This window comes from Arachis stenosperma, chromosome 2, assembly GCF_014773155.1.
Source record: "Arachis stenosperma cultivar V10309 chromosome 2, arast.V10309.gnm1.PFL2, whole genome shotgun sequence".
NCBI classification, from domain to species: domain Eukaryota; kingdom Viridiplantae; phylum Streptophyta; class Magnoliopsida; order Fabales; family Fabaceae; genus Arachis; species Arachis stenosperma.
In genome coordinates, this window is record NC_080378.1 from 27,876,256 (window position 1) to 27,890,841 (window position 14,586).

The following is a 14,586-nucleotide window of genomic DNA, read 5'->3' on the forward strand; positions in this document are numbered from 1 at the left end:
TGTTGAGGTCTCTGTTGATCCTTCCATGAGAAATTTGGATGATTTCTCCATGAAGAATTATAGGCGTTTCCATAGGGTTCTCCTAGGTAATTCACCTCTTCCATTGAAAGGTTCTCAGGATCATAAGCTTCTTCTTCAGATGAAGCATCCTTAGTACTGCTTGGTGCATTTTGCATTCCAGACAGACTTTGAGAAATCAAATTGACTTGTCAAGTCAATATCTTGTTCTGAGCCAGAATGGCATTCAGAGTATCAATCTCAAAAACTCCTTTCTTCTGATTAGTCCCATTGTTCACAGGATTCCTTTCAGAAGTGTACATGAATTGGTTATTTGCAACCATTTCAATTAGTTCTTGAGCTTCTGTAGGTGTCTTCTTCAGATGAAGAGATCCCCTAGCAGAGCTATCCAAAGACATCTTGGATAGTTCAGAGAGACCATCATAGAAAATACCTATGATGCTCCATTCAGAAAGCATGTCAGAAGGACATTTTCTGATCAATTGTTTGTATCTTTCCCAAGCTTCATAGAGGGATTCTCCATCCTTCTGTCTGAAGGTTTGGACTTCCACTCTAAGCTTACTCATTTTTTGAGGTGGAAAGAACTTTGCCAAGAAGGCATTGACTAGCTTTTCCCATGAGTCCAGGCTTTCTTTAGGTTGTGAGTCCAACCATGTTCTAGCTCTGTCTCTTACAGCAAAAGGGAATAGCATAAGTCTGTAGACCTCAGGGTCAACCCCATTAGTCTTGACAGTGTCACAGATTTGCAAGAATTCAGCTAAGAACTGATGAGGATCTTCCAATGGAAGTCCATGGAACTTGCAATTCTGTTGCATTAGAGAAACTAATTGAGGCTTAAGCTCAAAGTTGTTTGCTCCAATGGCAGGGATAGAGATGCTTCTCCCATAGAAGTCGGGAGTAGGTGCAGTAAAGTCACCCAGCACCTTCCTTGCATTGTTTGCATTGTTGTTGTTTTCGGCTGCCATGTCTTCTTCTTTGAAGATTTCTGTTAGGTCCTCTACAGAGAGTTGTGCCTTAGCTTCTCTTAGCTTTCGCTTCAAGGTCCTTTTAGGTTCAGGGTCAGCTTCAACAAGAATGCTTTTGTCTTTGTTCCTGCTCATATGAAAGAGAAGAGAACAAGAAGGTGTGGAATTCTCTATGTCACATTATAGAGATTCCTTGAGGTGTCAGAGGAAAAGAAAAATAGAAGGAAGAAGTAGAGAATTCGAACTTAGTGAGATATAGTTCGAATTGTGCATTGAGGAGGAGTGGTACTCCATAAATAGAAGGATGTGAGAAGAGGGGAAGAGCTTTTTCGAAAATTAATTTAAAAAAAAATTTAAAAACATTTTGAAAAATTGATTGATAATTTTCGAAAACTAAAAGTGGGAAAGAAATCAAGTGATTTTTGAAAAAGACTCTGAAATTAGAAATAAAAAAGATATGATTGAAAACTGTTTTGAAAAAGATGTGATTAAAAAGATATGTTTGAAAAATTATGCTTTTAAAAAGATGTGATTGAAAAGATATGATTTGAAAACAATTTTAAAAAGATTTGATTTTAAAAATTAATGACTTGCTTAACAAGAAAAGATATGATTCAAACATTAAACCTTTCTCAACAGAAAAGGCAACATACTTGAATTGTTCAATCAAATCATTAATTGTTAGCAAGTATCTTTGAAAAAGGAAAGAAATTGATTTTGAAAAAGATTTGATTGAAAAGATATGATTTGAAAAAGATTTGATTTTGAAAAACTTTGAAAACTTGAAAAAAATCTGAATTAAAAACAGAATCTTCCCTCTTGTGCCATCCTGGCGTTAAACGCCCAGAATGGTGCACACTCTGGCGTTTAACGCCCAATGCACTACCTTTTTGGGCGTTAAACGCCCAGCCAGGCACCCTGGCTGGCGTTTAAACGCCAGTCTGTCCTTCTTCACTGGGCGTTTTGAACGCCCAGCTTTTTCTGTGTAATTCCTCTGCTGCATGTTCTGAATCTTCAGTTCCCTGTACTATTGACTTGAAAATAGAACCAAGATCAAATAAACAATGCATGCAAGACACCAAACTTAAATTTAGACACTAGACTCAAACAAGAAACATAAAATATTTTTGGTTTTTATGATTTTGTAAATTTTTTTGTGCTTTTTCAAAAATTATATGAAAATAGAAAATGAAGGTTTCAGAATTCTTAATTTGAATTCCAGGAATCATTGCAATGCTAGTCTAAGACTCTGGTCCAGGAATTAGACATGGCTTCACAGCCAGCCAAGCTTTCAAAGAAAGCTTCGGTCCAAAACACTAGACATGGCCAAAGGCCAGCCAAGCCTCAGCAGATCATTGCTCCAATAGCAAGTTTGATAGAAATCAACAAGCTCTTGTGATGATCTGTTGAAGTCTGGCTGGCTGTGAAGCCATGTCTAATCTTATTGGACCGAGGTTGAAACTCTAGAACTCATTCTTAAGAATTCTGAAAAATTACCTAATCTAAGCGACAAGATGAACCGTCAGTTGTCCATACACGAAACAATCCCCGGCAACGGTGCCAAAAACTTGGTGCACGAAATTGTGATCACTACAACTTCGCACAACTAACCAGCAAGTGCACTGGGTCGTCCAAGTAATAAACCTTACGCGAGTAAGGGTCGATCCCACGGAGATTGTTGGTATGAAGCAAGCTATGGTCACCTTGTAAATCTTAGTCAGGCAGACTCAAATGGGTATAAATGATGAATAAAACATAAAGATAAAGATAGAGATACTTATGTAATTCATTGGTAGGAATTTCAGATAAGCGTATGAAGATGCTTGGTCCCTTCCGTCTCTCTGCTTTCCTACTGTCTTCATCCAATCCTTCTTACTCCTTTCCATGGCAAGCTTATGCAAGGGTTTCACCGTTGTCAGTGGCTACCTCCCATCCTCTCAGTGGAAATGTTCAATGCACCCTGTCACGGCACGGCTATCCATCTGTCGGTTCTCGATCAGGCCGGAATAGAATCCAGTGATTCTTTTGCGTCTGTCACTAACGCCCCGCCCTCAGGAGTTTGAAGCACGTCACAGTCATTCAATCATTGAATCCTACTCAGAATACCACAGACAAGGTTAGACCTTCCGGATTCTCTTGAATGCCGCCATCAATTCTTGCCTATACCACGAAGACTCTGATCTCACGGAATGGCTGGCTCGGTTGTCAGGCGAGCGCTCGGTTGTCAGGCGATCAACCATGCATCGTGTATCAGGAATCCAAGAGATATTCACCCAATCTAAGGTAGAACGGAGGTGGTTGTCAGTCACACGTTCATAGGTGAGAATGATGATGAGTGTCACGGATCATCACATTCATCAAGTTGAAGAACAAGTGATATCTTGGAACAAGAACAAGTGGAATTGAATAGAAGAACAATAGTAATTGCATTAATACTCGAGGTACAGCAGAGCTCCACACCTTAATCTATGGTGTGTAGAAACTCCACCGTTGAAAATACATAAGAACAAGGTCTAGGCATGGCCGTGAGGCCAGCCTCCCAAAGAGGGTTCAATCATAAAAACATGATCAAAAGGTTCTAAGATTGAAAGATGAAAATACAATAGTAAAAGGTCCTACTTATAGGGAACTAGTAGCCTAAGGATTACAAAGATGAGTAAATGACATAAAAATCCACTTCCGGGCCCACTTGGTGTGTGCTTGGGCTGAGCAATGAAGCATTTTTCGTGTAGAGACTCTTCTTGGAGTTAAACGCCAGCTTTGGTGCCAGTTTGGGCGTTTAACTCCCATTCTTGTGCCAGTTCCGGCGTTTAACGCTGGGAATTCTGAGGGTGACTTTGAACGCCAGTTTGGGCCATCAAATCTTGGGCAAAGTATAGACTGTCATATATTTCTGGAAAGCCCAGGATGTCTACTTTCCAACGCCGTTGAGAGCGCGCCAATTGGGCTTCTGTAGCTCCAGAAAATCCACTTCGAGTGCAGCGAGGTCAGAATCCAACAGCATCTGCAGTCCTTTTCAGTCTCTGAATCAGATTTTTGCTCAGATCCCTCAATTTCAGCCAGAAAATACCTGAAATCACAGAAAAACACACAAACTCATAGTAAAGTCCAAAAAAGTGAATTTTAACTAAAAACTAATAAAAATATACTAAAAACTAACTAAATCATACTAAAAACATACTAAAAACAATGCCAAAAAGCGTACAAATTATCCGCTCATCAGCTGTAAAAGATTAAGCTAAGAGGTGGTTGAATAACCAACCCACAGCAAGCATAAAAACATGGAGACAGTTATCAGATAAATTCCTGAATAAATTTTACCCTCCAAAAAGGATGACACAGCTAACGCTGGACATCCAAGGCTTTAAACAAGAGGATAATGAATCCCTTTTTAATGCCTGGGAGAGGTATAGAGGTATGCTAAGGAAATGCCCCTCTAAAATGTTTTCAGAGTGGGTATAGTTAGACATCTTCTACTATGGGCTTACAGAAAAAGCTCAGATGTCTTTAGACCACTCAGCTGGTGGATCTATACACATGAGGAAGACGATTGAAGAGGCTCAAGAACTCATAGATACTGTTGCTAGAAATCAACATTTGTACTCTAGTAGTGAGCCCTCTACAAAAGAAGAAGCTCTGGCCGTAGCTACTGATCCTAATCCTCAAGAACAGATTGTTGAGCTTAATCAGCAATTACTCCTGATGACAAAACAGTTAGCAGAATTTAAAGAGATGCTCCAAGAAACTAAAATTGCTAACATGAACATAGAATCACAGTTGAATCAGACAAAACAGCAGTTATCTAAACAGATAACAGAAGAATGCCAAGCAGTTCAACTGAGGAGTGGAAAGACATTGAATAACACTGCTCAAAGTGGCAAGAAGCCAAGAAAGGAATAACTGACAGAGGATAACCAAACCACTGCTCAAAATCCCTCTGAGGACAGTAAGAGCCCAGAGAGGAATACTCCTGGCGCTCAAACGCCAGAAAGGGGGAAAAAGTTGGCATTAAACGCCCATTCCTTGCCCAGTTCTGGCGTTCAAACGCCAGAAAGGGGGGAAAAGTTGGCGTTAAACGCCCATTCCTCACCCAGTCCTGGCGTTCAAATGCCAATGAGGAATCAGACACTTGAGAGTGCTGATAGTAACCCCTCTAAAAAGGCTTCTCCAACCACCTCTGTAGGGAATAAACCTACAGCAACTAAGGTTGAAGAATATAAAGCCAAGATGCCTTATCCTCAGAAACTCCGCCAAGCGGAACATGATAAAAAATTTGCCCGCTTTACAGACTATCTAAGGACTCTTGAAATAAAGATTCCGTTTGCAGAGGCACTTGAGCAAATACCTTCTTATGCTAAGTTCATGAAAGAGATCTTAAGTCATAAAAAGGATTGGAGAGAAACTGAAAAGGTGTTTCTCACTGAAGAATGCAGTGCAGTCATCCTAAAAAGCTTACCAGAAAAGCTTCAAGATCCAGGAAGCTTTATGATACCATGCACATTAGAAGGTGCTTGCACCAAGACAGCCCTATGTGACCTTGGAGCAAGTATCAACCAAATACCTGCATCCACTATCAGAAAGCTTGGTTTGACTGAAGAAGTCAAACCAACCCGGATATGTCTCCAACTTGCTGATGGCTCCATTAAATATCCATCAAGCATAATTGAGGACATGATTGTCAAGGTTGGGCCATTTGCCTTTCCCACTGACTTTATAGTGCTGGAAATGGAGGAGCACAAGAGTGCAACTCTCATCCTAGAAAGACCTTTCCTAGCAACTGGACGAACTCTTATTGATGTACAGAAAGGGGAAGTGACCCTGAGAGTCAATGAGGATGAGTTCAAGTTGAATGCTGTCAAAGCTATGCAGCATCCAGACACATCAAATGACTGCATGAGCGCTGATATTATTGACTCTTTGGTGGAAGAGATCAATATGACTGAGAGTCTTGAATCAGAGCTAGAGGACATCTTCAAGGATGTTCAGCCTGATCAGGAGGAACCAGAGGAAATAAAAGAACCTCTAAAAATTCCTCAGGAAGAGGATAAGCCCCCCAAACCTGAGCTCAAACCACTACCACCATCCCTGAAGTATGCATTTCTGGGAGAAGGTGACACTTTTCCAGTGATCATAAGCTCTGCTTTAAACTCACAGGAAGAGGAAGCACTAATTCAAGTGCTAAGGACACATAAGACAGCTCTCGGGTGGTCCATAAGTGATCTTAAAGGCATTAGCCCAGCAAGATGCATGCACAAGATCCTATTGGAAGATAATGCCAAGCCAGTGGTTCAACCACAGAGGCGGCTAAATCCAGCCATGAAGGAGGTAGTGCAGAAAGAGGTCACTAAGTTACTAGAGGCTGGAATTATTTATCCTATTTCTGATAGCCCCTGGGTGAGCCCTGTCCAAGTTGTCCCCAAGAAGGGAGGCATGACAGTGGTTCATAATGAAAAGAATGAATTGGTTCCCACAAGAACAGTTACAGGGTGGCGTATGTGTATTGACTACAGAAGGCTCAATACAGCCACCAGAAAGGATCATTTTCCTTTACCATTCATAGACCAAATGCTAGAAAGACTAGCAGGTCATGATTATTACTGCTTTTTGGATGGCTATTCAGGTTACAACCAAATTGCAGTAGATCTTCAGGACCAAGAGAAAATAGCATTCACTTGCCCTTCTGGCGTGTTTGTCTACAGAAGAATGCCTTTTGGTCTGTGTAATGCACCTGCAACTTTTCAGAGGTGCATGCTCTCTATCTTTTCAGATATGGTAGAGAAATTTCTGGAAGTCTTCATGGATGACTTTTCAGTATTTGGAGACTCATTCAGCTCCTGCCTTAACCATCTAGCACTTGTTCTGCAAAGATGCCAAGAGACCAACCTAGTTTTAAACTGGGAAAAATGTCACTTTATGGTGACTGAAGGGATTGTCCTTGGGCATAAAATTTCAAACAAGGGAATAGAGGTGGATTAAGCTAAAGTTAAAGTAATTGAAAAATTACCACCACCTACCAATGTTAAGGCAATCAGAAGCTTTCTGGGGCATGCAAGATTTTACAGAAGGTTCATAAAGGAATTTTCAAAAATTGCAAAACCTCTAAGCAACCTGCTAGCTGCTGACACGCCATTTGTGTTTGACACAGAGTGTCTGCAGGCGTTTGAGACCCTGAAAGCCAAGCTGGTCACAGCACCAGTCATCTCTGCACCAGATTGGACATTACCATTTGAACTAATGTGTGATGCCAGTGACCATGCCATTGGTGCAGTGTTGGGACAGAGGCACAACAAGCTTCTGCACGTCATTTATTATGCTAGCCGTGTTTTAAATGATGCACAGAAGAATTACACAACCACAGAAAAAGAGTTACTTGTAGTGGTTTATGCCATTGACAAGTTTAGGTCATACTTAGTAGGGTCAAAAGTGATTGTGTACACTGACCATGCTGCTCTTAAATACTTACTCACCAAGCAGGATTCAAAACCCAGGCTCATAAGGTGGGTGTTGCTTTTGCAAGAGTTTGATATAGAAATAAGAGACAAGAAAGGGACAGAGAACCAGGTAGCTGATCATCTGTCCCGGATAGAACCAGAAGCTGGGGCGTCCCTCCTCTCTACTGAGATCTCTGAGACCTTTCCAGATGAGCAACTATTTGCCATTCAGGAAGCTCCATGGTTTGCAGACATTGCAAACTATAAAGCTGTGAGGTTCATACCCCAGGAGTACAGCAGAGTGCAAAGAAAAAAATTAATTTCAGACACCAAGTACTACCTATGGGATGAGCCATATCTCTTTAAGAGATGTGCAGATGGAATGATCCACAGATGTGTACCTAGAGAGGAAGCACAAAGGATCCTATGGCACTGCCATAGATCCCAGTATGGGGGACATTTTGGAAGTGAGCGAACAGCCACTAAAGTCTTCCAATGCGGCTTCTACTGGCCTACTCTCTATAGGGATGCCCAAGAGTTTGTGCATAACTGTGACAGTTGCTAAAGAGCTGGTAACCTGCCTCATGGTTACACCATACCTCAACAAGGGATCTTAGAGATTGAATTGTTTGATGTATGGGGTATTGACTTCATGGGTCCCTTCCCAACATCATACTCAAACACTTATATTCTGGTGGCAGTAGATTATGTATCTAAATGTGTAGAAGCAATTGCCACTCCCAATAATGATACTAAGACCGTGTTGAAATTCCTCCAGAAACACATCTTCAGCAGGTTTGGTGTTTGCAGAGTACTAATCAATGATGGGGGCACTCATTTCTGCAATAAATAGCTGTACTCTGCTATGGTCCGATATGGAATTAGCCACAAAGTAGCAACTCCGTATCATCCACAGACAAATGGGCAAGCTGAAGTCTCTAATAGAGAGCTAAAGAAAATCCTGGAATGGACTGTTATTGCCCGTAGAAAGGATTGGGCAAAGAGCTTGGATGATGCTCTGTGGGCATACAGAACAGCATTCAAGACTCCTATAGGAACCTCTCCATACCAACTTGTATATGGGAAGTCCTGTCATCTGCCCGTGGAACTGGAACATAAAGCCTACTGGGCAACCAGATTCCTAAACATGGATGCTAAGTTAGCTGGTGAAAAAAGATTGCTCCAGCTAAATGAGCTAGAGGAGTTCAGACTCAATGCCTTTGAAAATGCAAAAATTTATAAGGAAAAGGCAAAGCAGTGGCATGACAAGAAGTTGTCATCCAGAGTCTTTGAGCCAGGACAAAAAGTTCTGCTCTTCAACTCTAGGCTCAGACTATTCCCAGGAAAACTTAAATCCCAGTGGAGGGGTCTGTATGTGATTACAGGAGTGTAACCATATGGATATGTTGAGCTTCAAGATATTGATTCTGATAAAAAGTTCATTGTTAATGGACAGAGGATCAAACATTATCTTGAAAGTAATTTTGAGCAGGAATGCTCAAAACTGAGGCTTGAATGAATCTCAGTAAGGGTCCAGCTAAAGACAATAAAGAAGCGCTTGCTGGGAGGCAACCCAGTCATTAGCAGGTTATTTGTTCTATAAAAGTTTGATACATATTCTTCAAGGTTGATCATTGAAATTGAAGGAATTCACAGAGTTACAGAAGGATTCAGTGCAAAAAGCAGAGAAAAGGAGTTTGCTGGCAAGAAAACGCCAGTAAAGGGTACTCTGTGCATTAAACGCCAGAATGGATACCATTCTGGGCGTTTAACGCCAGTAAAGGTACTATTTTGGGCGTTAAACGCCAGAATGGGTACCATTCTGGGCGTTTAACGCCAGAATTGCAGCATCCTGGGCGTTCAGCAAAACGCCCAGTGATAAAAGGGTTTCTGGCGTTTAACGCCAGCCAGGGTACCTGGTTGGGCGTTAAATGCCCATAATGGCCAACCTTTGGGCGTTAAACGCCAGAATGGATACCATTCTGGGCGTTTAACACCAGAAATATAGGGGGACAGAGATTTTGTTTTCCACTTCAAATTTTTTCAAACTTTCTTATTTTGATCCATAATTTTCTGCATAAACACATTACAAACTTTCATCATTCACCTTCAAATTTCAAAAATTAAAGAATTTTCTAAATCATTTTCAAATCTCTTTCAAATCCTTTCCAAATCTTCTTCAAAAACTCAAATATCTTCTCAGATTCTTTCCATATCTTCTCAAATCTCCTTCAATTTTTTTCGAAATCTCCCCCTCCCTTATAAAAATACGTTCGGCCATCCCCCTCTCCCCACCATTCGAATTTGCTCTCCTCCTCTCTCTCCTCTTTCCTTTCTTTTGCTTGAGGGCAAGTAAACCTCTAAGTTTGATGTGCTTTTCCGTGATCACTATGCCAAGATTTATCAAGATCATGGCTCCTAAGGGAAAACAAACTGATTCAAGAGGCAAGAAAGAGAATGCTCCAAAGAATCTTTGGAGTCAAGAGAAGTTCTTAACCAAAGAACATGCAGACCATTACCACAAAATAATGGGTCTGAGGTCAGTGATCCCGGAAGTGAGATTCGATCTGAAAGAAGAAGAATATCCGGAGATCTAAGAGCAAATTCGAAACAGAGAATAGGAAGTTCTAACCAACCCTGAGACAAAGGTTGGAAGAAACATGGTTCAGGAATTCTACTCAAATCTGTGGCTGACAGATAAGCAGAGAATGACTGGAACTGCTTTTCATACCTACAGAACTATGGTCAGAGGGAGAATTATTTACTTCCATCTGGACAAAATAAGAGAGGTCTTCAAATTGCCTCAACTACAAGATGATCCTGAATCCTTTAATAGGAGAATGGTGAGAGTAGATAAGGGGTTGGATCAAGTTCTAGAGGACATATGCCTCCCTGGAACCAAGTGGACAACTAATTCAAAAGGTGTCCCAAACCAACTCAAGAGGGGAGATCTCAAACCAATTGCAAGAGGTTGGCTAGACTTCATTGGGCGTTCTATATTGCCCACTAGCAACCGTTCTGAGGTCACGGTCAAGAGAGTAGTGATGATTCATTGCATTATGCTGGGAAAAGAAGTGGAGATTCATCATCTGATTGCTTGTGAGATTTACACAATTGCAAACAAGAACTCCACTGAAGCCAAACTGGCTTATCCAAGCTTAATCTCTTTGCTATGTAAAGATGCTGGGGTGAGGATGGGAGTAGATGAATTCATCCCAATTGAACATCCAATCACCAAGAAGTTAATGGAAGGACAAATGCATGCAAGATAACTCTATCAAAAGGAGGGCGCAGGAATTCCTCCCTGAACTTCCTGAAATTGACTACTGGGCCAGCCTAGAAGCATCTGTTGCCAAGCTGCAAGAAACTATGGAACAAATTAAGGAAGAACAGCAGAATCAAAACTGCATACTCTGCAAATTGCTGAAGGAGCAAGAGAAGCAGGGGCGTGAGCTACAGGAGCTGAAGCGCCAGAAGCTCTCCCTTGAAGGGTCAAATACCCCACAAGTTGAGGGAGCATCCACTTCTCAAAATCAAGGTTGTTGAGTCCTAACTCTGTGATAACCTCTATCATTAGGAGTCTATTCTAGAGTCATTTAAATTTTTGTTTTCTATTACTATTAGTCTTATCTTATATTTATTTTTGAGTCTTGTCCTTAATTCATGATTAATAAAATTTAAGGTTCATGTCTTAAAGCTATGAATGTCCTATGAATCCATCACCTCTCTTAAATGAAAAATTCTTGAATCACAAAAGAACAAGAAGTATAGGATTTCGAATTTATCTCTGAAACTAGTTGAATTAGTTTGATGTGGTGACAATACTTTTTGTTTTCTAAATGAATGCTTGAACAGTGCATATGTCTTTTGAATTTGTTGATTAAAGAATGTTAAACTTGTTGGCTCTTGAAAGAATGATGAAAAAGGAGAAATGTTATTTGAAGATCTGAAAAATCATCAAATTGATTCTTGAAGCAAGAAAAAGTTGTGAATTCAAAAAAAAATTTAAAAGTGATCCAAGGCAAAAAGAGTGTGCTTAAGAACCCTGGACACCTCTAATTGGGGACTTTAGCAAAGCTGAGTCACAATCTAAAAAGGTTCACCCAGTTATGTGTCTGTGGCATGTATGTATCTGGTGGTAATACTGGAAGACAGAGTGCTTTGGGCCACAGCCAAGACTCATAAAGTAGCTATGTTCAAAAATCATCATACTTAACTAGGAGAATCAATAACACTATCTGAATTCTAAGTTCCTATAGAGGCCAATCATTCTAAACTTCAAATGATAAAGTGAGATGCCAAAACTGTTCAGAAGCAAAAAGCTACTAGTTCCACTCATCTAATTGGAGCTAAGTTTCATTGATATTTTGGAGTCTATAGTATGTTCTCCTCTTTTTATCCTATTTGATTTTCAGTTGCTTGGGGACAAGCAACTATTTAAGTTTGGTGTTGTGATGAGCGGATAATTTATACGCTTTTTGGCACTGTTTTTAGTATGTTTTTAGTACATTTTAGTTAGTTTTTAGTATATTTTTATTAGTTTTTATTTAAAATTCACTTTTCTGGGCTTTACTATGAGTTTGTGTATTTTTCTGTGATTTCAGATAATTTCTGGCTGAAATTGAGGGACCTGAGCAAAAATCTGATTCAGAGGCTGAAAAAGGACTGCATATGCTGTTGGATTCTGACCTCCCTGCACTCGAAGCGAATTTTCTGGAACTACAGAAGCCCAATTGGTGCGCTTTCAATTGCGTTGGAAAGTAGACATCCTGGGCTTTCTATCAATGTATAATAGTTCATACTTTTCCTGAAATTTGATGGCCCAAACTGGCGTTGCAAATCAACTTCAGAATTCCCGGTGTTTAACGCCGGAACTGGCACAAAAATTGGAGTTAAACGCCCAAACTGGCACAAAAGCTGGCATTTAACTCCAGGAAAAGTCTCTACACATGAAAGCTTCAATGCTCATCCCAAGCACACACCAAGTGGACCCCAAAAGTGGATTTTTACGTCATTTACTCATTTCTGTATATCCTAGGTTACTAGTGCACTATTAATAGGACCTTTTGACATTGTATCTTTACCTCATGACACTTTACACGTTTCACATTGTACCTTCTACGGCATGAGTCTCTAAACCCCATGGTTGGGGGTGAGGAGCTCTGCTGTGTCTTGATGGATTAATGTAATTACTACTGTTTTTCATTCAATCACGCTTGCTTCTATTCTAAGATATCACTTATTTCTAAACTTGATGAATGTAATGATCCGTGACACTCATCATCATTCTCACCTATGAACATGTGCCTGACAACCACCTCCGTTCTACCTTAGATTGAGTAGATATCTCTTGGATTCCTTAATCAGAATCTTTGTGGTATAAGCTAGAATTGATGGCGGCATTCAAGAGAATCTGGAAGGTCTAAACCTTGTCTGTGGTATTCTGAGTAGGATTCAGGGATTGAATGACTGTGATGAGCCTCAAATTCGCAATTGTGGGGCGTTAGTGACAGACGCAAAAGAATCATTGGATTCTATTCTGACATGATCGAGAACCGACAGATGAATAGCCGTGCTGTGACAGAGCGCGTTGAACATTTTCACTGAGAGGATGGGAGGTAGCCATTGACAACGGTGAAACCCTACATATAGCTTGCCATGGAAAGAGCCTTGCGTGTATGAAGAAGAAGACAGTAGGAAAGCAGAGATTCAGAAGATAGAGCATCTCCAAAACCTCAACCTGTTCTCCATTACTGCAAAACAAGTATATATTTCATGTTCTTCTACTTTTCACAATTAAACCTGAGAATTACTGATCTCCTGACTAAGAGTTACAAGATAACCATAGCTTGCTTCAAGCCGACAATCTCCGTGGGATCGACCCTTACCCACGTAAGGTATTACTTGGACGAACCAGTGTACTTGCTGATTAGTTGTGCGGGATTGCAAAAGTGTGATTGCAATTTCGTGCACCAGCACTCCCCACAGAAGAATATAAGGTTTCCTCGTTAATTGAACAATGATGGTCATGGGTTGATGGTGATAGTGAATTGGTGTGCTCTTCAAGCAAGCCCGATTCACTATTCACAAATGCTAGCCGGCGCCAAGCTTGCCTAATATGAGTTAAAGTTCTTTCTATTTCCGGATCAAAAGTGGCCAAGCTCGGGTCTGGAAGCGACCGTGTCATTCAACTGAGGAAGCGATGAAAGCATGCAATTATGAAAAGCAAAACAAGAGTAGGCAAGTAAACAAGAACTAACTTAATAATCCGTAGCTACTAAGACTAGCTAGATAGAAACGCTATTTACAATTCTCGTGCCAAGTAGCAAACAAAAATCAAGTATTCACACTATTCACATATTTACAACAACCAAAATTATGGCACTCATTGCACTTAAAGTGAATTCCCCGACAACGTCACCAAAAACTTGGTAGAGTGGCCGAAGTGGGTTTAGGAATTTTCCTTAAAATAGAATTGGCGTTGCAAGTATAGTCTCAAACCCACAATCAAATCTCAATCAAAGTTTGAATTCAAAAGATGTCACTATTCAAAACCAATTCGATTTCGGGAGTGTTTAGTTCCCGGGTCGTCTCCCAAGGACACTTGAGACCAATGAGTGTACAATTTCAGTTGTGATGATCAAGGGGTTTTTAATGAAGAGATAAACATACAAAGAAATAAAAGAACATTCAAAATTGCAATAAATGAACTAATGAAGGAATTAAAGAACTAACTATATAATATAGACAGGTAAGGTATAAAAAAGGACCAATGTAAATGTGTGTGAAAGATTTAAAGCATGAAAAGCATTTTGGCTTGGAATGAGCTAAGAGTCCTTTTCTTGTTGGAACCACAACTATGACAATTAGAATGGATTAATCTCACTTGATTAACCCTCACATCGGAGCATAAGTTAAATGAGCATAAGTGTTCTTAACCCACAAATCCTAAATTGCTTGCTAATTGCCTTAGCAACAAATTAGCGTTAGTGGGAACAAGAACAATTAACAATCCAAGAATTGACACTAAATGTTGGAAATTCCAACTCTAGGAACCCAATTGCTTACTTTCCGTAAGCCAAGAGATAGAAAACTAGCCCAAAATCATAATTGACATTTTGTCAAACACTTGGTGGGCAAAAACATTAAACATGGGAGAAAGAAGAAATGCT

At 40.2% G+C, this 14,586-nt stretch overlaps 1 non-coding gene across 1 annotated transcript; it reads left to right on the top strand.

Moving 5' to 3' along the window:
* Positions 1 to 470: 470 nt before the first annotated feature.
* Positions 471 to 578, top strand: LOC130964819 (small nucleolar RNA R71). The gene has a single exon (XR_009080890.1). It is a non-coding gene; the product is annotated as a small nucleolar RNA R71 (small nucleolar RNA).
* Positions 579 to 14,586: the final 14,008 nt, after the last annotated feature.